The following is a 25,983-nucleotide window of genomic DNA, read 5'->3' on the forward strand; positions in this document are numbered from 1 at the left end:
GATCTGATCCTAAGTTCCCAACTGGGCAGGTCATGGTGGCTAGTCATGTCCCAGGCACGTAACTTCTGTAGCAAAGGCTTATCTTTGTCTCAAGAAGCCCTGTCCTTTGTTTCTGTACATCCAGGTTAACACACCTTTGAAACGCCCCCTTTCAGAACCCTCCTTCTAATTCGTGACCACCCTTTTGGACCCCTCAAGAGACAGCACATAACCTTAACTATCCTGCAATCCCATCACTGTCTTGCTTTCTCCCACATCCATGTAATCTCCTTACATCCCCTCCTTAATTTCAAATGCATGAAAGAAGCTGCAAAACTGTTATCCTCCGGAGCATCTGAGACCTTGCTCCCCGGCATATGTTGCCAGTTTGGCTCAAACAAACTCTTATAAAACATAATCAGAGCTGTTCTGCCCGTTTCCAAACCCCTGTGCTTTCACCAACCACCCAGAATCTCTCGGTACTCAATGAGGAACTTTCTAAGGAGGAACTGCACCTGTCAAGACAATACCTGGGTCCTCTGCTCACAGAACATGAGGTGAAAGGAATGCCTCATTAGAGAAAATTCAGTGAGTAAACTTGAAGATCTAATTGGTTTTATTGAGTGATTCATGAATCGGGCAGCACGTCATCTAGCAACTAGAAGGGTGCTCTGAGGAGCTGTACAAAATGGAAGGTTTTTCTAGGCAGAGAGAGGGTGAGACTAAGAAATTAAGAGTGGATCATTTCAGGCAAGGACACCTTCCCTTAGGAGGCGTCAGGAGGTCTTATCAGGTAGATGACCTCACTAATGCTGACCATAGAATTCCAGACTGATTGGTTTAAAAGTCTACTCCTGGGGGAGGCTGAAACGACAATTAGGTTAGTTATTAAGTTTTGGTTTCGTGATGTGGCTTTAGTGAAAGTAAGTCCATTTTGGCCTGTTGTGTTTGTTGTTGTGTTTGTTGTTGTTGTTGTTAACAGTTACCAGGGACCGTAGCCTTTCCTAAACAGAAGCATCAGAAAGGCACTGGCTGAGCCCACCAAACCAGCCCTGCTCATGGTGTGGGCACCTGTCCCCTGAGGGCCACATTCTCTTTATTCCCCTCTCCAAATGCTAAAGGTAATGTGCTTCCAGCCCTGTTTTATAGAGAAACTGAGGTGCACAAGAGGAAAACCATCTGAGGACAGTGATAAACTGGGAAGTTCCAAGCTGAGACCAAATTACCCCAGAGACCAGTTCAAGAGGAGGAGGTAGGTAGATGGGGAATGGGGCCGTCTCTGCCTTCAAAACCATCCTCAAATAGGGCTTAGAATGTACCTCCACAATTATGACCTACTTTCCAAGATTTAGCAAAGACCCTCCAAATATTTTCCCAGCGTCTCAGTCAGGATGGTGAGTAGGTTAGGGCCCGTACCTGTGGGCTCAACACCAGGGCTTAGGGGCTGTGGGCGGCTGTGTGTGCCTGTGTGCACCTGCCTCCTCCAGCTAACCAACAATATCAATTTGCAGCTGGAATTGTACTATAGGTATGCCCCAGCAACCTCCTAGGCAACATTTCATTAGCCCTGATGCAAATGGAGAGATTTGGGGTGACTCCATCCCCAAATGGGAACCTGGCAAGGTCTGTGTTGAAATGTAAATGAAGGGGCCTTAAATATTTTCAATGTCATAATACAAGTGATTGCCCCAGGGCCAAGAGGATTACTTTCTAAATGCAAATGAAAATAATGAATCTTTAAGTGCCATTTATTGTCCAGGTGATGAGCTGACTCAGGCTGGAGGGAAGGGGCCAACTAGGGTGGGCTCCACTGCATTATAAAAAACCCACTGGGGAAGAGAAGGAAAAGACAGAAAGGGGATGCTAGAACCCCGAAGAGTTGATAAAAAGTTCTAGGGGCAAGTCAGCGTGTAGAAAGAACACAGAAAACCAAGGGGTCATCTGGGACAAAATTAGGACAGGAACACACTGCCTCAGAAACCGAATGCAATAACTCAGCAAATGGGGAGTTCTTTGCCATCACAGCCCTGTCTTTCTCCCCACCTCAGCATTTCTCATACTCAAATCCTGACTCTTCTTTCTGAGAATGTGCTCAACTGCAGATTTCCTGATCATGGGACGATGTTGAATTTTATTTTGTTATTTCCAGAACCTGGTATTTATTAAGTGCTCACTGAGGACGCAATGATTGATTCTTTGCCTCCGCTTTCCTTCTACTCATTCATTAATTCACCAACCATGTATTGAGATCTCCCATATGCCAGGCAATGTAATGGGTGTGCCCCCTGCTCGCATGAAGTTTGCTGTGTATAGAGAGAGACAGAACATGAATAAATGATTACCCAATTATACCTTGGGTGCCAAAAATAATGTATACACATTTTAAGAGATGTTATCTATGTATTACTTTTCAAAGTTGAATAGAATTACTGTAGCGACGTGCAGTGTGACGTTCACTCAAAAGATGGCGTTAATCAAATGAAGGCTAGTGTCACCATGCGACAGGCAGGACAGGCAAAGAAAATGGCAGGAGCACAGTTGTCGTTTAGGGACCAAGAGACCATTTTGAAGTGGTATTTGAAATTCTAGAACGTTCTCCTGACTTAACACCCCTTGACTTCTACCTATGGGCGACCTAAAAGGATGTGATGTACCATAGAAAACTAGCTACACTGGCTGTACTTCTAGAAGAAATTGAAACAGCATGAACAGCGATACAAGTGGACACTTTGGTCAGCGTTGCTCAAGCAGTAGTTCACTGTGATCAGAAATGTCTGGATGCTGACGGGAACCACTTTGAGCTCCTCTTGTACTTGCAGAAGTCAAACGTGACTTGTATTCATCTTTTGTTATTGGTATATATTGAGTATTACAATTTTAATACGGTTTTTTCCTTTCTTAAAATGTGTAAACGTTTTTTTGCACCCTCTGTATACATGTATATGAAAATAATTACATTTAGGATATGGGAGGATAAGAGTAGCGTAGGACACCCAACCCAGAGCAGGGAGGTGCAGGAGAGTTTCCTATAGGAAATGACATTAAAAATGAGTTCTGAAGGATGGACAGAAGTTAGCCAGCAGGAGAAGCATTCCAGGCCGAGGAAGAACATGTGCAAAAGTCCTGAGGTGGGAAGTTTAAGGAATGTAAGAAGGATGGAAGCAGGGCAGTGGTAAAGTACATAAAGGATACTTTGTGGTGCTGAGAGTGACGGTGCATATTAGATTCCATCTAGAACCCTGCTCCATCTGATGCATTAAGACAGGAAATCCATTCCAATGGATTTAAGATACGTAGATTTGCATTAATCTCACTGTTTGTCCTCTGATCTTCCTAGTTTCCAGGCCCTGCCTTTGTTTCTCAGTCTGCTTTTTCTCTAGCCCCCAGATCTGGGTTAGGGAGCAACCCTGCTCCTCCCTGGATGACTGATACTGAGTGTGCAGTGCCCTTTGGAGTCATTTGCAGTGGTAATAGTGGAGTTTTGTTTTGGGGAGGGGTGCGGGTGGGGAGACTCATTGCTGGTGAGTCATCAGAGAGAATCTTAAGAAATGAGCTGAGGAGGTCACCTGAGGAGCTCTTCAGTCATTTCTGTCTCATAATGAAGCTGAAAGTGAGGCCTCTAACGAACCAAATACAGTAGTACCTTGGTTTTCGAATGGCTCCGTTGATGAACATTTTGGTTTACCAACGCCGTAAACCCAGAAGTAAATGCTTCGGTTTTCGAGCATGCCTCAGAAGTTGAACATGTCACACGGCTCCCTCTGCGTGCAAGTTCCTGAGGCCTAGCTGTCGGCTGTTTTCCAACGTTTCAGAACTCAAACCTTCCAGACGGATTATGGATTACGTTCGAAAACCAAGATACCACTGTAGAAAAGGGCAGAGATGAGATGTCTGCTCACCGAGGTGGAGGATGGGACAGGAAATTGGCTTAAGACGAGAGGCTGATGTCGTGTGCTTTGAGTGTCCAAAGCCCTGTGGTAACGTGAGTTTACTATTTTAGGTGAAGAAGAATCAGCTTATGAATCTTCTCCAGACAACTGAAGAAAACTCAGAGAAAATATGAAAGAAGGAGAGACTGGCCAGGGAGCCAGAGACCTCCAAAGGATCAGAGGAAGTGACACTTTTAGGTAAAAGCATGAACACCCACCAGGGGGAATAATAATGGAGGGCCCCAAATGGAATTTCCTTCTGGTCAGAGCAGCTCAGCAGGATGAAGTGGGGTGGGGACAGGGTGGCAGCTTACACTTCCTGGTGGCATAACCTCAGGAGATGCCATTCACATCTACTTGAGGTTAATGGCACCCCCTGGAGGTGTGTAGTATGGGGGCAGGGGAAGTGCATACAGGCTGGTCAGATGTCCTACAGAAAAGCTGAGATGCCTTTGCAGGAGTTGAGAGTATCCAGGTCCAACAATGATTCAAATTCACAAATTCACACTAATGCCTCTATTTCCTGGGCAAGCTGCCTGTGGACAAGCTGGGTGTCTGTAAGAGACTGTCATCAAGCCAACTTGTCACTAGCCTTAGTGATACTGGAATTAAAAAAAATAATCAGTGGTCACATGCAAGAAATCATGTTTGTATGAAGTTAGTCACTGAAAGCTATTGATTATGTGGCAGAATATGGGAAACAGACCAGCAGTCCTTCAATAGGAGACAGGGCAAGCAAATTATAGTACCCATTTATGGAATGCTATGCTTTATAAAGATAAATATCTTTCTCTATGCACTGTAAGAAAAATGTCTCCAAACTACACTTAAGTTTAAAAAGAAAAAAACAAAGTATAAAAGTGTACAGTATGCTACCTTCAATGTAAATAGAGAGAAGAAAGAATACTATTCACATGCATGACTATGTTTATAAAAAGCAACTCTGGAAGAATGAGAGTAAGACTTTTCTGTAAACATTTTTGTTATTCTGATTCTTTTTCAACCATATTATTTATTTGGGAGAACAGCTCCCTAAAGATGTCCACGTCCCAATCCTTCGACTGTGTGACTATAATGTGTTTTATAGCAAAGGAAGCTTTGCCGATGTCATTAAAGTCACAGACCTTAAAATGAGGGGATCGTCCTGGATTATCTGGGTGGGTCCAATCTGATCACATGGCCCCTTATGAGGACAGCACTTTCTCTGGCTGGAGTCAGAGATTCAGCAGAAGAAAGCAGAGGGATTTGAAGTGCTAGAGGGACTCAGTTGCTACCGCTGGAGGGGGCCATGTGGAAAGCCTGGGAAGTGTCCACTGAAGAAACGTCCAAACCTGTAGAGAACTTTAATGAGTTTATTTGAGTCAAACTGATGACAATTGCTGGGAAGCAAAATCTCAACAGATTAAGAAAATGCTCAGGAGAATGGCAGTTTGGCAGCTTATTTTATGTGTTAGAATCAAAGGAGAAGACGTAAGGATGGTTACATGAAATCCACTGGTGGTAGATTAAGGGGGTGGGAGAAAGCAAAGCGGGGATAAAAAGTCAAATGGAGAAACACATAGTTGTTTTGCATTGGTGGGTACAGAATAGTTATAATTCACATTTTACAGCACATAGGGGTGGTATGTGGGGAACAAGATAGCAAGGAAGTGCTTTGTAGTCTTGTGCTCTGGTGTGGTGGGCTGTGCCCTGAAAAAGGGATGACTCTGACATTCGAAGGGTATGTTACCTTAGATGAAAAAAGACAATAGACAGGCTCACTTAAGGCAAAGATTGACCAAGGATGTGACTACCTGCCATGACCCGTTTTTAATTAGGAATTTTTATATTCAGACCATCCTATGTGGTTAATTTCGGTCTTTGAGTCCATAGGGCCTGCCATGCTGGCCTCCCCTGAGCTTGTCAGGTTCATTTGTGGACCCTTTTTCGTCCACAGAAGGAAAGCAGGCACCCGCTGGGAACACAGATTGTCCCCCAGCTGACAGTCTGCAAGAAAACGGGTACCTCAGTCCTACAGCCTCAGGGAACAGGCTCTGGCCAACAATGTGAATGAGGTTAGAAGCAGACTAGTCTCCAGAGTCTCCAATCAGGACCCTTAATTTTGGCCTTGCGATATGTTAAGCAGAGGACTCAGCTGAGCCCACCTGGTCTACAGAAATGGTGAGAAAATAAATTTGTGTCTGAGGGTGTAGGTTGCTCTATTTGTGGTCATTTCTTACATCAGCAATGGAAAACTAATATGCTATTCAGTATTTTGTTTAATAATAACTTTTTATTGGTGCTCAGAAAACTCTCTTTGTCATTTTTGGTCCTTGGATGAAATTTGGAGCATGAGTCAAGAAGAGGCCTGTGAAAAATCATGCTCAGTCCCATCTACATTTTCAGGCAAACTAGGGCCAAACATCCACTATTGGTTCTATTGTGTCTACTCCTATCCATGATCTTGGTCCAGGCTTTCCTTACATTCTCGAGAGTATGCTCATGAAAGCATGGCACAATCAAATATTTACTTAAACATACTCAAAGAGATGTCACAGTCTATTTTCCCAGCTTGGTGGTTTTCAAAGTCTGACCCCTGGACCAGAATTGTCAGCGTTACCTTTAAACTAGTAAAAAATGCAAAATCTCAGACTCTTCTGAAACCTACTGACTAGACACTGTGAGGGGGGAGGGCGTAGGGCCGCCCACTGTCTGTGCTTTAGGAAGCCTCAGGTGATTGTGCTGCATGCTCAAGGTCCAGAAGCATCATGTGCCCTCGCCTGTATAATACCATCTTCCTTTAAACGAGTAGGATGACGGATGGCATTGACAGAGGGAGAGAGGAGAGGCATTTCAGAAGATGGGGAGGGTCCTAGATTTGTCCTAGCGCATCTCCAAGTGGCCGCTGAGTCAGTCTCAAGGGCGTAAGGTTAACGAGAGAAACTCTGTGGATGTTGGATAAGCACACACATAGGGCTGCTGTCCCCTGCAACGTTAGGCGCACTCAGCGGGTAACAAAGGGAGGTGGCAGGCGGCCCTTTCACAGAGGCTCAGCTGGCATGCCACACTGACAGACACAGCCGTTATGCCCTGTGGGGACCGTGCCAGGAGGGGTGGGGACTGTGTAACGTGTGCACGCCATCCTCAGCTGTGCTGCTCAACATCAGTTAAAGGCCTATCTACCGTGTTTCCCGGTATAAGACCGGGTCTTAGATTAATTTTTGCTCCACTGGGGCTTATTTTCAGGGGATGTCTTATTTTTTCATGTACAACAATCTATATTTATTCAAATACAGTCATGTCATCTTCTTTTGGAACATCGTCATAACGTACTAAATGCGTCCGTCTGGCTGAGACTTACCTGGGGCTTGTTTTCGGGGTGGGTCTGATTTTCGGGGAAACATGGTAGCAAACTATTCTAGATTACAAACAAGGCACACCCAAGTGAACCAAAAGTTGCCTGCAATTATTGCAAAATGTTTTTAAGAAACTGAAAGGAGTTTGCGTACTCAGTTGGGCAAAAGTTGGCAGAGTATGTATGACGCATAACTGACCTTGGGAAATAAGAACTCAGGTGAGAAAACAGCTTTCCCAGGTATCTGTAGGAGAAAAAGGAAGAACGGTGTCTGACAGAAACACAAGAAAGAGCTCTGGTGTTTAAATTGCAAGGGGAGTCTGCCAACCACTGCCCATGGGCCCAGGCCTGTCACAGGATCTCTTAAACAAACAGGCCATTCTCCAAGTGGCCTGAGCAGGCCTCCAATCACTAGTTGCCTTCGCTCTTCCGCCCATTATGTCTGGTCTTTTCCCATGGTTTGTTTAGAGTCACTTCTCCATATGCCCACCCCTAGATATAGCTTCTTGGCTGGTGCCTTGGAACTTGGCCTCTGCCTACCCCTAAGCCACCCCGGCCTGCCTGATGGTAGTAACAGCTTAAACTAGACAACCTGTAGATGGACAGCCTGATGCCATCCACCTGTACACAGAACCGAGCCCGGGGAGTATGTTCCTAGGAGCCACCTCAACCGCAATGTAGCCTGAGCCCCGCACTGCCTTACAGTGAGGGAGCAGGAACGGATGTGGGGGCGAGCATGTGAGAGCGTGGGGAAGGGCGTGGAGAGGCCGGGGTAGGGAATTCTGGGCGGACACATCTGTTTTGTTTGTAGGGAGCATCAGGAGTAAACCCAGGATTCAGGGGGACTGCAGTGCCTGTTTGGCAACTCCCACACATGTGAACACACACCAGTGGGGGATTTCCAGACAGCTTGGGCACTGGCTCTGTAATAGAAGTTACTTCCCTTCTGAAGGGGTCTCAACTTCTCTGTCTACATTAGTTTGCTGGGGCCACCACACTAAATACCACAGACTGGTTAGTTTAAACAACAGAGATTTACTTCTCACAGTTTTGGAAGCTGAAAGTCTAAAACCAAAGGGTCTGCCCATTTGGTTTCTCCTGAGGCCACTCTTCATGGTTTAGAGGCTGCCTTCTCCCTGTGTCCTCACTTGATCTAGCCTCTGTGTGTGTGTGTCTCTGTGTGTGTCCAAATGTCCTCTTCTTATAAGGACAGCCATCAGATTGGATTGTGGCCCACCCTAACAGGCTCATCTTAACTTAATCACCTCTTTAAGGGCCTGCTCTTCAATTACGGTCACATTCTGAGGTACTAGAGGTTACAGCGTCAACATGAATTTGGAGGGACACAGCAGTATCTGAGTAAGGAATACTACTAACCCCAGTCCATTTTACTAGCTGAAGGAAGTGACTATCGGAGAGAATGCAGAGAGGTTAGAATCAGCAGGTCAAGTTTTGATTCAAGTTTCCCCTGCAAAATTTCAGAAAGTTCTGTCTTGTCCTTTGTTAACAGAAAAAAGAAAAAAAAAATCAGTCCTTTGTGTAGAAACCATTTACTGAGCATCTCTCCATGCCAAGCATTGTGAAGGTAAAGCCGTGAAAGATGAGAGCAGGTCCCCTGCAATGCAGGTCCTGTCTGATCTAATCAACAAAAATTTATTGAGGTGTGCAGGTTAAAGACGTATCAGACATACTTGAGCAAGTCCTAAAGGAGCTTATAATTCTTGTTGGGGAGGCCAGACAAACTCCCCACGAGACAACAGGAACACCACTAGGCAATATATAACCAAGTTCTAAATTGTGTGGTATAGACTTTAATTGCTGTTGGAATTTGGAATGAGGAAGATCAATGAGGCGGCAGGTAGACAACAGCTGAATCACTCTGACTAAAGCATTCATTAGTCTGCGCCATTGTTCATGCAATAGATTTTTCTGTTCCAAACAGTGAAGCTGGTCAGAAAGCCTCAGTCACATGAGCGACTCAAGATCTCCAGTTTCATTTCAAGTTTCTAAAATCACAAGATAATTGTGGGTCTTGTTCTGCCACCCACCACCTACCACCAAATGTGAACTGAAAGCTCTCTCCAGTCAGCTTTCCACCCCTGGGGGTGGGTGACATAAGGGACGCCCTGTCCCACTTTGCAGACACAGCTGACAGGGACCTTGCAAAGGGACAGGGCAAATGGGCTCAACCCTCACCCCATTCCCACCGCACCCCATTCCCACCGCACCTCAGGCCCCTCAGCCCTCTGGCAGCGTTCAGTTGCTATACATAATGCCCTCATTGGTTTAGGAGGCTACTGATTGCACAGGGCATCAGCTGACAGGATGTGGGAAGGGAGGGAAGGAGGAAAAAGGGGAGGAGCCTATAGATTTAGACAAACTGAACCAGAGAGAGGACCGAGAGCCCAGGGTACTGAGAACCAGAACAGATTGTCTGGCCTGACACACGTATCTCTCTGTCATGCAGGGTGTCATGCGGGGTCTCAGCTCCCGCTCCCCACATAAGAACGCAGGGCATGGTGAGGCCAAAAAGGCACACCCATGGAGCCATAGATAGGGGAGTCACACCACTATATTCTGGCTGGCGGCTGGGTTGGAGACACAGGAAGCAGGATCCACACGATCTGCAACCTGCCATGCTAACTGCGATCCGTGCTTGCCAGCCACCATCTTCTTGCTAGCACCCATTTTTTCTGCTAGTGTAGCCACGACAGTTATATTAGTGGCCAATGGCTCACTGGTTACAGCTGACGGCCAACTAGTCACAGCTGATGGCCATCCAATCACAGTTGATGGCCATTTACTACCTGAGCCAGCACCTTTCCACATGAGGCCGAGAGCCTGGAAACTGCACTCCTGGCTCTGTACCCACACTCTCTCCCCATCATTTTTAGGCTCGGGGTCCAGATCGGCCTGGGAGTGCAGCAGGACCTCCCCACCTCTCCTCAACACCACACAAGCCTTCTGAAAGGCCCCTCTGTTTTCACCCCCAGTTCACGGCCGCATGCATAGCTCATAGCTTGTAGCTTGGCGGGAACACTGCCACCTGGTTTCTCAGGTATGCTGAGGGCTCCCAAGTGGGGCCTCACTCTCCCTTATGTACATGAGTGCACAGGGCAGTGACCTGGCCCTAGTGATGGCCAAAATACCTTCATTTCAGGTGATATGTTGGGAATATCTTTAAAACCTGTGAGAACCAAGTAAATTAGAATTTATTTTCACTGGGAGAGAATGTGAATGTCCCAGGGCCCGTTAGTAGCATTTGCTGGGGTGGAGTAGAGATCAGTAGGGCAAAACCAAACAAATGGAGGTGGAAAGGGCAAGCTGTCCAGAGTCCGGGAACCCTAGAGGAGCAGGCCCTACACAGGCCACTGCTGGAGACTGACAGAAAAATTAACTGCATGGGAGGCAGCTGTAGGGTCACGGCATCCCCATTTAACTTTCCCTGTATCTCTGGTGTGTGACTTTCAAAGGACACTAGCAGTTGATCAGAAGCATTGATTCAGCTTGAATATAACTTGCACAGGAACAGAAGGCTGCTAATCAATCCTCCTTGAATTCCTAAGGAAAAGCCTAAATCTGAGCTTCCCAAGAAACACTAGTTTGCTGTCTCTCCCTCAGTACATGCACACAGCTCCTACCGTGTTTCCCCGAAAATAAGACCTAACGGGAAAATAGGCCCTAGTATGATTTTTCAGGATAACATTCCCTGAACATAAGCCCTAATGCATCTTTTGGAGCAAAAATTAATATAAGACCTGGTCTTATTTTCGGAGAAACATGGTAGGAGCCTAGGAAATCCCAAATCTAAATCTTTGTGCTGAAAACGTGGGTTGAGAATTCCTGAGCCCTGAGAGCCTCCTTCCACGGCACCCCGGGGCGTCAGCGTGGTACCTCAGTCCCCTCAGTCAAGGGTAGTGGACTTGAGTTCAAGCTGTCTCCCAGGAAGGAAAAGGAAGACCCATAGTCCAGGTACTAAATGGGTAGTGTGTTTTATAGCAAGAACTCCTAGTAATAAATATGTTATCACTTGAAAACTTATATTATGCCAGATGCTTTACATATTATTTCATTTACTCTTCTAGGTATTATTATTATCATACCCATTGCAGAGATGAGGAAACGGGAGTCTAGAGAAGGTAACTAGCCTAGAGAGTTAACAAGCCCAAGGTCACTGGGGAAGGTGGAACTGAACTCAGGTGACTCCACTGCCCACCTACTAGGCTTTCCTCCCTCATAAACTGATGTTGTCAATTCTCAGCTACCATCCTGGTTGGTGCCTCGACAAAAACCAAAACCAGGATTGGAAAGGTCTTAGGAGTAATATTCTGGTCCATCGGCAGCAAACCTACAGCCCACAAGCCAAGTTTTTTATACTTTATTGAGGCATATATTACATATATAATTCATCCATTTCAAGAGTACAATTCAATGATTTTTTTAAAATAAATTTACCAAGTTAAGTTGTACAACCATTAGCTTACGTATGTTTCAGAACATTTTCATTACCCCAATAATGCTCATTTTACCAGCAGGTCAAATCTGACCCACAATATTGTGTTTGGTCCACCATATTTAAAATTTTTGTAAAAAAAAGTTCTAGCTTTTAAAAATCAGACAATTTCACTTAAACATTTTAAATTTTAACTTCTCTTGAAATATCAGAAGATTGGGCAAAATTAGACCCTCCTTCATACAAAGCAAAACTAGTAGCTGTCCCTTTCAGTCAAATATGTACTCTCTAGTTCCTCATGAAATCAGTGAGGGGCCCAAGAGGGGTCCACAGAACCACAGTCCCAAATGTTTGCCCTGCCGCCCCAGACACCTGGTTCCAGGGCTCTTGGCAGATGACAGAGCCGTTGTGGGTGCTTTGTTGTTATAAAACTAATTCTTGGTCCTCACCAAAAAAGAGCTGCTCTTTTCATTTGTGCAGCCTTCTCTGAAAGCAAAGCCATGTGCCTTGTTTTGGAGCGTCATGATTAGGGTTCCTGATGTGGCAAAGGAAAGCTCAGGGTTGGCTTCTTGCTTTCTCGTTGGAATCCACCTCTCCCTACACATAAAGGTGGAATCTCTCAAACCTTGCTTTTGGCTTACCTTTGCTAGACTCAATGCAGACACATTTCTCAGGGGGCTTGTGACAGAGTCGATCAGAGGATGACTTTTGTTAGTTACTAAGGTAGACATTGCTGGTTGTCCACCCATTTCCTCCTTTGTTCCTTATTATTTTGTTCAGAGTGACAATATTTTCAGGGAAGGTGGACCCAGCCCTAGGGAGTAAACTATAATTGGTCTGACCCATGCTGGGACCTAGGCTTCCTGGACAGTGATTGGCTTAGAGTAGGACACATAGGACCTACTCTAGTGAGAAACATAAAGGGACACTGACATTGATTGGGGGAGGCTTTTGGAGCAGATTCCCCCCTTTCGCCATCTTTGCTTATTGTCACAATGGTGTGTAACACTTGGTGCTCCAGCAGCAACCACCTTGAGACCATGAGGGCAAAGCCGAGAGAATCACAAAGAAGCTGAAACAGAGCCCTGAAGGAGTCAAGCTGCCAAATCATCTGGACACCCCTTCTGGACTTCCTGTTATGTGAGATAAGATGTACCCCATTGTTCAGGCCACATCTAGTTACACATTCTATTATTTGAAACCAAAAGCTTACTGATGAGTGTAATATTCTAATCACAAATCCGGTTCCCAACACCAGGATACTTCCCAGTTTCCATCATTTGCTCAATTCATTAACCATATTTGGGGTGGGTTTCTCATGTAATGTTGGAGTTTATTTGTTTTAAAATCTCAAGAGGTGAGCTTTTCCTCATCTTAACTCCAGAGTTTATGTGCAAATGATATGCTCTAAAAACTGTTTTGCAAAAGACAGCGAGGTTAACCAAAGAAACAAGCAACAAAAACACAGACCTTGTCACAGCAGATGTATTTCCACTAGCAATCCTGGATTAAATTAACAATCAACTAAAGATGCTCACCCTTCATAACCACATACTAGTAGTCAGCTCTGAAGACCTACGAAGTGGCTTTGTTTGCTGCCAGCCTCCACCCACTGGCTTGTTTTAATTTGAGAATGAATAGTCCCTATGTCAGGAAGGCTACAGCTCACCCTGCCCCAACACCTGGGGGAATAATATTCATTCGCACTATTGTTGGGATGTAAAGGGGACAGCCTCAAGTACTGGCCACTGGCCCACCACGGTGCCCAAAGCTCTATTCACTAACATTCGCTTCTACCTACAGAGCACCTCCCACCACGTAGCAGGTGTCTCTGGTCCATTATTACTAATCCCTAAAACTACGCTGTTAAGTAGGATAATTATTAGGTAGGTGCAAAAGTAATTGTGGTTTAAAAGGTTAAAAATAATTGCAAAAACCGGAATTGCTTTTGCACCAACCTAATGCAATGCCCATTTCATAGACAGGGAAAGCAAGGCTCAAGGAGTTCAAGTGACTGGCCCATGACCAGAAAGCTGGCAAGTTACAGAGCTCAGTCTGACTGTTTCCAAAGTCTTTTTCCAAAGACTTTTTCCAAAGGAGAAAAGTTACTATGTTTGTAATTTACTTTAAAATGATTCAGAAATATCTGTCTGTCTGTCTGTCTGTCTATCATCTAATCTATCTATCTATCTATCCCTTATACCATGCTGCACCACTGCCACTCGGATCCAGGACAAGAGGGTCAGAGCTGTCACCAAGCTCCTGGGAGGGGACGGAAGCTACAGCTTACAGCAGTCTGGACAAGTGTTTTCTGCAATGGGGCTCTCACACCAGAGTCCTAAGCCTGAGGCCACCTCTTCAGCTCCAGTTGATAAAGGAAGACCCTCCGTACTGGCACACATTCCGAGATGTGTTTGTATCACCTGCCCAGCGAAGGCCCAGGCTCCTCCCAGTCTACCATCCACCTTCTTCTTGCCTGTTCTGGGCCCTGGGAAAAGCCTCCTGCTGACAGCCTCCATTGTTAAGATAGAACCAAGGGCAATACTGGAATGTGCTCTTGCTAACAAACTTTAATCAGAATTTAAGCAAGCCTTTTAGATGACTTTCAGTGTAGAGGAAATATACGGATAAAGGAACAAGTAACACAATGGGGAAATAATTAGATAAACTCACAATATGGAATATTATACATGAGAACTGATCTATCTCTTCAAGAGTCAAAGACACCACAAAAGGAGAAGCAATTTCTCTAGATTAAAATAGATTTGAGAGGAATAAAGACAATGTAATGCATGAGCCTTCATTGGGTCTTGGTTTCAATAAACCAGCTTCAAAAGACATTTGGGGGCCAATGGGGAAACTTGAATATGGCCTTGTTATTAGATTAAATTAGATAATTATTGTTCATTTTGTCAGGTGTGATAATGATATTATGATTATATAGAACAGTATCCTTACTTTCTGGGGATGTATTTGAAGGAGGAAAGTCACAATGTTTGTAACTTACTTTAAAATGATTCAGAAATATCTATCTATCATCTTTCTGTCATCTAATCTATCTATCTCTCTATCTATATGATGATAGATAGCTTGATATTATAGATAGACAGAGCAAATATGGCAAAATGTTAACCACAGTTGACTCTGGGTGGTAGGTATATGAAAATTCCTTTTACTACTCTTTCTGTTTTTCTCTGTTTCAAAAATAATGAAAATGGAAAAAAAAATTATAACAAGTTTACAAATTCAATGAAGCTGACTGACTATAGGAGGGAGCTTGAAGTTAGGGCCTCTGCTGGTCCCGTATTGCCCACCTGGTCCCCTCTCTGGTGCTCTGCCCCACCTGTTGGGCCCTGCTGTTCAGCCTGGACTCTGAGTCTCCAGTGAACATGGAGACTGCTGTGCCCCTGGAACCAGACCAGGAAGCACTGGTCCTATGGGTGGACGACACGGCAGGCTTCCTCACTGGCATCTTGGAGGTAAACATCTCTGCCACAAGGGCGGCCGCTGGGAGAGACAGACCCTGCACAGAGACGCAAGAACCCTCCTGGGCATCTCTCCCAGTGTGAAGAGGAGCAGGGTGACTGACACAGTAAGATATAAGTGCGTGAAGTCAACATGTACCCCTTATACTTACATACTGTTATGTGTCAGTTATATCTCAATAAAGCTGGAAAAAGCAAATAACAGTAAAATAATCAGCAGCAAGGCTGGGCCCTGAATTTAGAACCATTTCCCAGAGCAGAAAGTTATCCCTGGCCTTAAAAATAAAAATGAGGTTGATGTTCCGCAAGTCAATGAACAGATTTAGCACAATTTCCATAAAATACTAGCAAACGATTTTATGGAACTTCACAAAATTATTGCCTAACTCAGATGGAAAAAGTGGGCCAAACATACAGATGTGAAGACTATTTTTAGAGATTGTAAGCTCCTTGAGGAGAAAAACCATACCTGGCTTGTCTATCTCCCCACCAAAACCCCCATCACTAGGGTAGGGTCTTACACACAATAGGTATTCAAAATGTGTTTAATCTAGTTGAAATGAGCAAATAACAAAGCCAACTCCAGAAGCCCAGCTGCCCGTGCTGACCAGACAGCCCTGTATGGACATCCCCGGGAGGCGCAAGCTCAGCAGGGCTGACCCATCACCAGCAGCACAGAGAATCGAGGCACACAAAAGCCGGATCCCAAGAAATTCAGCAACCAGATTCATCACAGCTGGATTTCCTTATACGGTGGCAGAGAAGGCCACCAAAGTGGGGACTACAGGTTCTGGGCCTTTGGACATTTGAATTAGAGACGCTGAGGTAAATATCACCTACAACTGACATTTGTAGGATCAGCCACCCCTGGAAATTCATCTAGAATGCCAGCCCTGCCCTTGGAGTTCGCAGAGACAGGCTCAAACATTGGTTCCACCAAAAACTCTTGAGCATAAGCTATTGATCTCAGAGCATAAATTTCCTCATTGAAAATGGAGATTTTGACAGTATCTCTTCCAGAGAGGACTCCAGTAAGATGCTATATGTAACACATCTGCCAAAGCGCATGGTCCATACAGCAGGCACTCAGTAAACAATACCTGGGGTCACTGTTAGGACTGCAAGTGCAGTTAGCAGAGCACTTCTAAGTGCAACCTGCCAGAATAAACTCCTCGTGGCCGCTTTCTTAAATACAAGGAAGAAGTCCCACTATCGCCTTTCAAATACATTTATTAGTCAGCTTAATGATTTCCTTTCCCATGTCCTTTAAAGTTGTAGGGAGAAACGGGAGATGTGTGACAGAATTATCCTCTGATGGTTTCATGTGTACGTTTTGGCTTACCAACAGGTCAGTCAGCTCTGTAAGGATCGGGGTTAGGTCATGTATGTTTTCTATATTCCTCTGGGTCCAGCAATGTCAGTCACAAAGTAAGTGCTAAAAAACAAACAAACAAACACTTGGTAAATTGAATGGCATCCACTTGAAGGCAAAGAACCCTGACTTCCATAAAGTGGAGCTCAGGAAGCTTGTCTGGAGGGAGGTGTGGTGCAAGAGATCTGGTGGAAGGGCCGTTGATTCCGCAGAAATCTGCACAGGAAATGTTCAAGAAGATGGTATCCTGGCTCTTCTGCCCTTTAGGACTCTTGACCTGTAAGAGGGAAACTTCCAGAGCTTCCTCATAATGAAAGTTTTAGCTGGGGCCACAGCTGGAGCATCTGGGTTCAGGAAAACAGGCTGTGTTACCAACCACCAGTAAGGGGTAATTTTATGGGGATACCTGGTCTCTGGAGAAGGAAATGGGTTATAGACAAAGAAAGTAGCATTCTAAAAGCAAGAAAATCTGTAAAGTAGAAAAGGACCCTGAGATTAGAGCCCCTAACCCTGCATTTTACACGGAAAGGCCCAGAGAGGGGAGGTGTCTGGCCAGGACCACCTGACTTGTTAGTAGCCAAGCAGGTAGGTACGAACTTGACGTGAAGCCTCGGACACCATATTCCCAGCTCTTCCCACTCCAGCCAGACTCTCCCAGGAGACAGTCCTGCATTGCCAGTCCACAGACAGTCTCACTATTCCTCCTTCCCCAAATCTCCCAGTCACTCCTCCACAGCCTTCCCCATCCGTCCAGCCCTGTGTAGTCCGAGGGCCACTGTACTCAGACAGCAGGGGGCTGGGATCTGTGCTCTTCCTGAATTGTTTCTGTAGCCACCGATTACATGGGAGAGGAGGCAAAAGGCATCTGTGTTTCTTACACTGTCACCAACTGCCAGGCCCAGTGCCAGAGATATAGACCCTTTGTGAACCAAAGGGAAGGCAAAAAAAAGTCCTCTGGCATCAGACTGGCCTGGGGAGGGGGAGAAGGAATTGTCTGTGAAAATCCCAGCAAATGTTCTTATTTAAAAAAAAAACAAGAAAATGATAAGGTGGATAAAGAGCCAAGGCTGGGGGAAAATAAGCAAAATTTTGAAATTGCACTGTAATTAAAGCCTAACTGCTATCCAGATTCTTATGTGCTAAGAGGAGAGGTGTGTTTATTAACCTGGTCAAAAGACATCAGACAAATTAAGCAGCCACCCAGCCTTGCCGCTAAACAATTTGGCATGCAAATGAGACATATGCACTGGGAACCCAAACGCGGCTGCCCTGAAAATGAAGGGAGGCGCTGGGGAGAAGAGAACTGAGGTGGGGCAGCCATCCAGTTTCCACCTGAGGCAGTTTTCACTGGTTTGGTCTGGGCTAATACTAGGAGCTAGCTAGTGTGGTCCCCAAGGACAGAGCCCACTCACAGATGGGAGCACACCAGACCGGCGATATTTGTGTGAGTGTGAGTCGCTGCCAGTAGTAACCCAGTGGGGCTGCTTACCCAGTAGTAACCACTCAGGAAGGCTGGGAGGGAGGGCATTGCCAAGGTGTTTGCATAGCAGAAACTAGCATATGGGGCCCAAAGAAACCGTTCTAAGTGGGTACGGGTGAGGTTATGCCCCCATGGGTAACTCTCTGGCGGTGTTGCTTTGGTTTCAGGACCTGTGGCTAAGGCAGAAGGACCAACAGGGCCCCTGGCCGGGTTGCTTTCTCTCCTCCCAGCTGCTTCTGTCTCTCTCTGCTCCTGGACACAAAACAGCTGAGCAGATAAACAAGTCACCACCTGCTCCCTCCTCCCCCGACACCACCGTCCCCAAGTCCCACCCCTTCTTCTTGCACTCTCTCCCTCCACTCCTCCCTGAAGCCAAACTTCCCAGCTGCAGCTGCTGCAGCTTGCTCTCTCCCCTCCTGTGCCTGCCTCCCCAGCACCCCCAGCACCCCCCATTTCAGCCCCCCTCCACCCCCTGCTCCCACCAATAGCAAATGAAGAACATGTGTACAGAGCCCTGGGCTCTCCCTCCTCCCAGAGCCATTTCAAACAAATCAGTTGTGCTTTCCGAAAGTAATTCGTGGAGCTCCGGGGTCCCCAAGGAAAAAGTTTATGGCATCCACAGCCCTGGAGCCAGTGAGTGTCTGGCCCCTTGGCCCAGAGCCCCTGCACAGGAAAGCTGGAAGGAAGGGGTTAATGTGAGCAGAAGCCAGGAGGGGCCCAGCTCCATTTCAGAGGAGAGAGGCAGATCCCTGGGATGAGGGCAGCAGGAAGCAGATCAGAGGCCAGGAGGCCAAGGCCCAGTTTAAACCCTGAATAAAGGCCACCTTTCTAGTAGGAGCGCTCTCTCTCTCTCTCTCTCTCTCTCTCTCTCTCTCTCTCTCTCACACACACACACACACACACACACACACACACACACACACACACACACACACACGGCATGCTCTTATTAACAGACTCTGGGTTTGATAGTCAGAAGCTGAGTTGGTGCTGTTTAATAAGTCCCCAGTGCCAATGACAGGCATTCCTGGGGGCCTTAGTGGGGGAGACTGGAGAGGAACCCTAGTACCGCCCCGCCCCGGGGAGAGGGTGTGTGCAGCGAGCTGCGTGATGGAGATCCCCAGAGATTTCCTTCGCAATTTAGAGTTTAAATTTGGGTTACTGTTGGCTCACCTAAGTTCTGAGTATCTTAAGACACTATAACTAGGAAGACAGTACACCAGCCTGTCTTTACCTCCAAGCTTCCATATTTCCTCAGAGCTCTATTGTTTCAAAAACAAGGCAGGGAATGGATTTGGAAAACAATCCTGCCGTCCGTTTGCCAACTGTTCCCAATTTGTCTACAGAGCTCACTATTTTGTGGAAAGTAGCAGGACCACTGGACTAGATAGCTCAGAGCTGGGTTTGAAACAATGGCTGTGTGACCTTTGACAAGTTACATAACCTCTCTGAGCCTTGGTTTTCTCATTGGTAAAATGGAAATACTACCTACTTCACAAATGTAACTAACTACTCTATATTTTTCAGGTGAAGTTAAGTGACAAGGAAAGTAGATGTAATGTACATAAAACACCAAGCATTCCACTGGGACCTGTTTGGTGCTCAATAAAATAGTTTCCTTTTTTTGGTATTCTATGTGAGACAAAATGGAAACACCAAATGGCCAATGGATAGAGGAAGTGGCAGGAGCAAAGGGTGCCAAACCCAGTGATTGTGAGGGAGCACTTGTAGGTCCAGTGGATAGGGGAAGAAGAACCAGGTGAAAAGTTCTCTGAGAGGAAGTCAGAGGACAGTCTTCTACTTGTAGGGTTTCTCATCCTCAGTGTCATCATTTTGGGCCAAGTAATTCTTTGTTGTGGGGGCCTGTGCATTGTAGAATTTTCAGCAGCATCCCTGGCATCTACCCACTAGATGCCGGTAGCACCACTCCCCTGAGTTATGAGAATTAGAAAGTCTCTAGCCACTGCCAAATGTCCCCTGAGGGTCAAATCACCCCTGCTTGAGAACCATTGCTGGGAGCTGGGAGCATAAGCCTCCTGTTAGGAGTCTGGACCCAGGCTGTGCTCATAGCAGGGCGTCACTCAGTAAAGGACAGAAGGAAGGCTGTTCACCAATACCTTCTTTTAGGAAAGAAAACCAACCAAAAAAAAAAAAAAAGAAAAGTAAAAAAGAAAAACCTTTCTTTTTAGTGAAAGAGACTGTTCCCAGCCCCTCGAGAAGGCAGATGTGGGAGGGGAGAGGGAGAGACAGCACCTCCCAGGACCCCCCAGGAGTACTGCCTCTGAGGAAATTTCCCACTTCTGGACTTCGGTCTCACCTTGTTTCTAGAATTGTGAATTTTTGAATCAACTGGGAAAATGATTCAGGGTGACAGGAGTCAGATCTATTCCTGTCCTTATTCTGTAACTGAACTAATGAGCTGTATGCCCTTAGACAAGCCATCTCAACTCTCTGCAATGGTCTTTGTCGAGTATGGGAGCAGAGTCGCTGAGTTCTAAGGTCCCTTCCAGCTATAAATCGTAAGGCCTGTGAACACCACAAATGTGGTTAAACCAACTGGGTAATTAGGCATTGTAAAGTTCCATTTTACGGCACTGCAAACCAGCAGTATAATTCTCCACATATCTTTGTTAAGAACTATCATTGCCAAAAAATATTTCACAAGTTCCTATTTGTCATGCAGAGACTCTGGTCCCGCTCCCTGCACAAGAATGCAGGATATGGTGAGGCCAAAAAGGAACACCAACAGAGCCATGGATATGGGGTTCATACCACTATATTCTTGCAGGCAGCTGGCTTAGAGACACAGGAAGCAGGAGCCACATGATCTGCAATCGGACTTCCGCTTCTCTGCCAACCAATCAACCCCCTAGCGTAGCCACGGCAGTTCTATTAGTGGCCAATGGCTAACCGGTAACAGCGGATGGCCACTCAGCCACAGCAGATGGCCATCTGATTACAGCTGATGGCCATCTAGTAACTGAGCCAGCACCTTTCCACGTGAGGCCGAGAGCCTGGAAACTGCTCTCTGGAACTCTGGCCCCACACTGTTATATGGAAAGTACTGAGCTAGCCACTGTGGGGGATAGAAAGAAGCGTTTTCTCCTTTCCTTCAAGGGCTCACAATCTAGTTAAAGAGAAAAGTAATTCCAATAAAAGGCCACAAATGAAAAATGCCTCATTCTCCAGTAGCTCTGATGTCAGGCAGGCTGAGTTTGACAGCTGCTTCCACTATTAGCCCTCTGGCAAGTCACTTAATCTCAGTTTTTTCATCTGGAAAATGGGCGTAATAACAGCATCTAGGCCACAGGGTAATTGTAAGAGTTAAATGAGATAGTACATGTAAGGCAGTTAGCTTGGTGCTTGGCACATAATTAGTGACGGTTTCTGCCTGGGGCTACCTCTCCAGTGGGACCAAAAGCCTGAAAGCCCAACCTATTCTCCCAAGAGGACTCCCAAGGCCGAAAGGTGTGACTCCCCTTTATTCTCTCGCCCCCTAGCTCCTCTACTTTCGTCTTTTATCTGATCTTCCAGGGAAGCATTTCCAGTGACTCCCCAGGGTATCAGTGGGTAAGTGGATACGCCTGGGAATGTCCGTGGGGCGCCGGGAATTCCACAGGCCGGGTCCCCGACCCACACCTTAGTAGTGCAGGGGACGCCTTCATAGGTAATTGTCAGTCAGTTCTCTCCTTCACTCCCTCTCAGGTACACAGTAAAGCACTGCTTAAATTTGAAACCCAGAGTTACAGGAACCCTTTGGAGACTCAGGGGAGGAAGGCAAAGAAAAGAAAGAAAAGAAAGAAAAGAAAGCTTTCAAAAAGTCCCAAACTAAATTATACTTGTTAAATTGAATTATACCAGAGATCCAAATCTCAAAATAGAAGATTTAGTGCCACCATTATAATCCCCGTCTCATCAATTAGTTGCAAAAAAAAAAAAAAATCGTTACCAGCATACTTTGATTGACTATTCTGCACCAGGTACTCTGCTGTGCCCTGGGAACACAGAGATGAGGGAAGGGCTCCTGGTCTGGAGAAGCTCACCAGGTGGTGGGGAAACAAGGATGCAGCACAGTGCCCTAGGAGGGCTGTGGCAGAGCACAGCGGGAGGGGCATGGACACAGGGAAGGCTCATGGCCCTGATTCCAGTCAGGTAATGTGTGTGCTGGGTCTTGCAGCATGGCCAGTGGTCTTTTGCCCAGGATAGAGGTAGAGCGTTCCTGATGAGGGAACACACATGTAAAGGAGCTGTGCCATCTGTGCTTCTGTCGCTGTGAGTGTGTGTGGGATGAGAAGTGGTGAGAAGCAAGCCTGGACGTTAGTTCCCAAAAGAAGGGACCTGCACAAAAAATGCTTCCTTTTTATCAGCCACACTGTTTCCCTTTTTGACACAACCACTGGGCAGATCAAAGATGATTTTTAGCCTCAGATGTTACAGCATTTACCTGAATCTAGGTTTTCTCATGTAATTATTCTCTTGTCTCAGCTTCCTTTACAGGCTGGACCTCAACTATTAACCTGTTTTTTGGTTTTAGGGTATGGTGCCATTAATTATAAACTGCCTTGGATCCTTTTGAATACAGATGGTGTGAAAACAAACAAACAAACAAACAAACAAACAAACAAACAAATGACTCCGTGTGAGCGCGCAGTGAAACCCTGTAGGGGAGCTCCACCGGGGGTGATGATGTGCCCTGCTCACAGCATACTCGGTGTGCCTAGGCCAGCAACTGGCACCCTGTAGGAGCTCAATAAATGGCTGCTGGCTCAGAGAGCCGGTAGGTGATATTTCACCTGGAAGAAGCCTTCTCCACAGGGTCCACCAGGGCTGACCCACGGGGCCATTCACTGGGCCTATCACACATTTGGGTTCCACACTGGATGGACTTCTCTGTATGCTGTCCTTTAACGTTTGGGCTGGAAGCCCTGCTGTTCCAGCCAGACGGCACACTATACCTCAAGGACAGATGCTTTGCTGTACATGTCTCTGTCTCGCAGAACTGCACCTAGCACATAGCTGGTCACAAAGCAGCCTCCCTCCCCTAGCTTTAGCCTAATAGGTACCCACAACTCTTTGTAGCTGAACACAGATGAACAACCCTGACCCTTTCAAGTCAGGCTGGAGTCATTCCCTCTCTGACTTACATTTTACCATAGACAGTGGTGTTGCTTTTGTTCATCCAGTTAGCCAGTGGATATGTGATGCATGAACGAAGGAAAGAAATGCTTCTTATTGGCCTTTGACACATTTTTCTCAACAACATTATTTGACCCCTTCACACAAAAGGTGGAGAAGGGTAGGAGGCGCTCTCAGCCTCCTACAGAAGCAACAGAAGCTCCTAAAAAGCAGAGGTGGGGGGCAGACAGGCCTCTGAAAACCACTGCCGCACTCCTCACTGGCAGAAGTTTGTCTCGGCTCTCACCAATAGCGTCAGGCCAAGCACTGGAGTGGGTGCACACAGAGGACTCACGTTCCACTACGCTCAGTGCTTCCTGCTGGCCCCTGGTCCTGACCGGCTTCCCACACACCTTCCTTCTTTCTTTTTCTTTCTCTCTCCCAGCCTTTCTTAGTAAAAGGACTCCCTGGACAAGAGTATCAGATTTCAGCTGTCTGTGTCCTGGGAAATTACAAGATCCTTTCCCCTTTCTCTTTTTAACCAGGATTACATACATATTCCGGGCGAGTTGGCTCCTTGGGCCTGCCCAGCTGCTGCAGGGCTGGAGCACGCCAGAGGCTTCCCTGCTAGACAGACGTTTGGCAAAGTCAACGAGTGGAAGCTCCTGGCCCAGCCCGGGTCTCCCTCTTCTGAACCCCAGGGACCCTCCCCCAGGAATTCTGAGAGCACTAGGCATCCTTGCAGAGGTGGAGCAGCTCAGGCCGCACTCCCTGGTCAGGCTTCTGGCCACCAAGTCTCCTTCCACTCTGTGGACAACTATAGCAAGAGGGAAAAATGGGAAATGCCGGCTTATTTGTGATCTGACTAGTGTTTAGAAAGACAAACATTTTTCAATACCGGTATATATCAAATCATCATGTTCTACACCTTAAACGTATACGATGTCATGTCAATTACATCTCAATAAAACTGGGGACAAAGAAAGAGAAACAAGAGGCCAAGAGAGTCCATGAGATTATGAGAACAATGAGGGGAGAAAAAAGAAGGCAGGGATCCCCATAAATTTCCTTTGGCCCTGGGCTCTAGGCACCAAGGGTGCGGTGGTGGAACTGGGCTCTAAGGACATGGCCAAATAGGCCTTATTGAGGAAATTAGAAATGATCCAAAATATTGATTGTGGGGGTATGGGAGACTGAGCCCTTCCATCACCGGCAATGTTCGCTCGACAGTTCTGCTCTACGGGACAATTCGGGCAAATTATTCCTCAGTGTAAAAGTGTAAATGGGTTCCCTAATTTGAAAGGCCTGGGAACTGTGGCCCAGTGTTGGCCTTTCCCACCATGCATGGACAGTGGAGGTTGTGGGCTCATCACATTGGATGCTAGGATCTCCAAAGCCCTCATTTTACAAGTGGGAATGTGATGGATGAGAGGTCATGTGATGTCCTACGTTGACTCAGGGGCTGAGTGATGGAACCAGCTCCAGACCCAGGCCCAACCAGTGCTGCTCCCATCATGCCACAGGTGTGCCCTGGACAATTAACAAGTGAGTGCAAGGTGATTAAACAAACAAACAAAACAGACCCAGGTGCAAAAGCGAAAGGTGACTTGGTGTGGAGGTTGTGGTCCTGTGGTTGGGTGGGTTTTGAGTTCTTGCGGCAGAGGTTGGGGTGGTAACAGTCAACTTTTGGCCCTTGAGCGTCTCTGAAGGGCAGGCCTGCTGTCAGCCTTCCCGTTCCCCACAGGATTCCTGCCTGGACCCTCCCCCAGCCCATTCCTGGCTGCTGGGGTGCCTGGTATTTTCCAGGACACAATTTTTAGCGCCTTAAGAGAGGCCCGAAGGGGAGTCAGGATGTGTCTAGCTCAGATTGCCTTCCTCTGAGCTGGACGGGGTCTTAGGAAACTGCCTATAGTACACAGTCCTATCATTCAAGCGAAACATGAAACCCCAGCCCTGGGAGCCCTGGGAGTCAAACATGGTCACCAAGGACACCCCAGCCTGGGGAGAAGCCAAGGGCATTAGCCTGGGTGGCTCCAGACTGTTCTGCAGCTTGGATCGGCCCTCCCCCCAGACCCACAGCACCATGCACCACTCCCCTCTCAGGAACCCCAGCCAGGCCCTCTGAAGACGCAGTATTCCCTGTGCTTACCTTGGGGTTCACTCTGCTGTGGAAACAGAATGCAACTTCCCAGGGTTCTGAGAAATAACTTTCCAACGAGTGTCACCAGCTGCAGACGCCCCTGTCATAAACTGTCCTGCTCTAAGCCGCCTAGGGCATTTATCCCCACCCTCTTAGCTACTCATTACCCAGCTTAATTAGGCCAGGAAATGCTCTAGCAGAGGACACTCTCAGCAGGAGGCCAGGCTGGAGGAGAGATTCTCAGCAGCTCCACTTCCTGAGCTGGGGGCTGGGGAAGCCTGGAGAAGGACTGCCGGAGATGGCAGGGCTGTGTCCTCCAGCAAACAGCTGCTGGGAAAGAGGCCGAGATGCGCACATTTGCTCCCCAGGCCCTCCAGGGAGCTGAGGGTTGCACTTGTTTACGGAACAGCACCGGATCTGATAGCTTGGAAGTGCCTGTCCACCCCCTCCCTCATCCTCCCCTCTCAATTAACCACCTTTACCACCCTGCCCCCACGCTCTCCTAGGGGAGAGATTGCACCCTCGGGAACCACTTACAGTATTTCAGCCCAGTCCTCTACATAATCACCGCCAAAGACACAGTCTCCCATTTTCAGCTAGCCCCTAACCTTCACCCTGAACTGCTTTGGTCATACGTGTGGCCATCTAGAACTCCCCAAAAAGAGTGTGCCAAGATTCTTCTGAGGTTGAATGGGT

At 46.8% G+C, this 25,983-nt stretch overlaps 1 protein-coding gene across 7 annotated transcripts in view; it reads right to left on the bottom strand.

The window, feature by feature from the left end:
• The window catches only part of ADA2 (adenosine deaminase 2), a 61,833-nt gene extending 36,382 nt beyond the window's left edge, over window positions 1-25,451 (bottom strand). For 4 of the 7 annotated variants that reach the window (XM_074325138.2, XM_088801837.1, XM_074325135.2 and 1 more), the window contains exons 1-2: window positions 25,297-25,451; window positions 16,523-16,615 (exon numbers count right to left, since the gene is read on the bottom strand). The gene's annotated coding sequence lies outside the window, so the exon portion shown is untranslated. Of the gene's footprint in view, window positions 1-5,032; window positions 5,240-7,441; window positions 7,487-16,522; window positions 16,616-25,296 lie in introns of all 7 variants that reach the window. The other 3 variants (XM_074325137.2, XM_074325134.2, XM_019757298.3) reach the window with 2 other exon arrangements.
• Window positions 25,452-25,983: the final 532 nt, after the last annotated feature.

Source organism: Rhinolophus sinicus, chromosome 1 (assembly GCF_057876585.1).
Source record: "Rhinolophus sinicus isolate RSI-liver-muscle chromosome 1, RSI-T2T, whole genome shotgun sequence".
Taxonomy (NCBI): domain Eukaryota; kingdom Metazoa; phylum Chordata; class Mammalia; order Chiroptera; family Rhinolophidae; genus Rhinolophus; species Rhinolophus sinicus.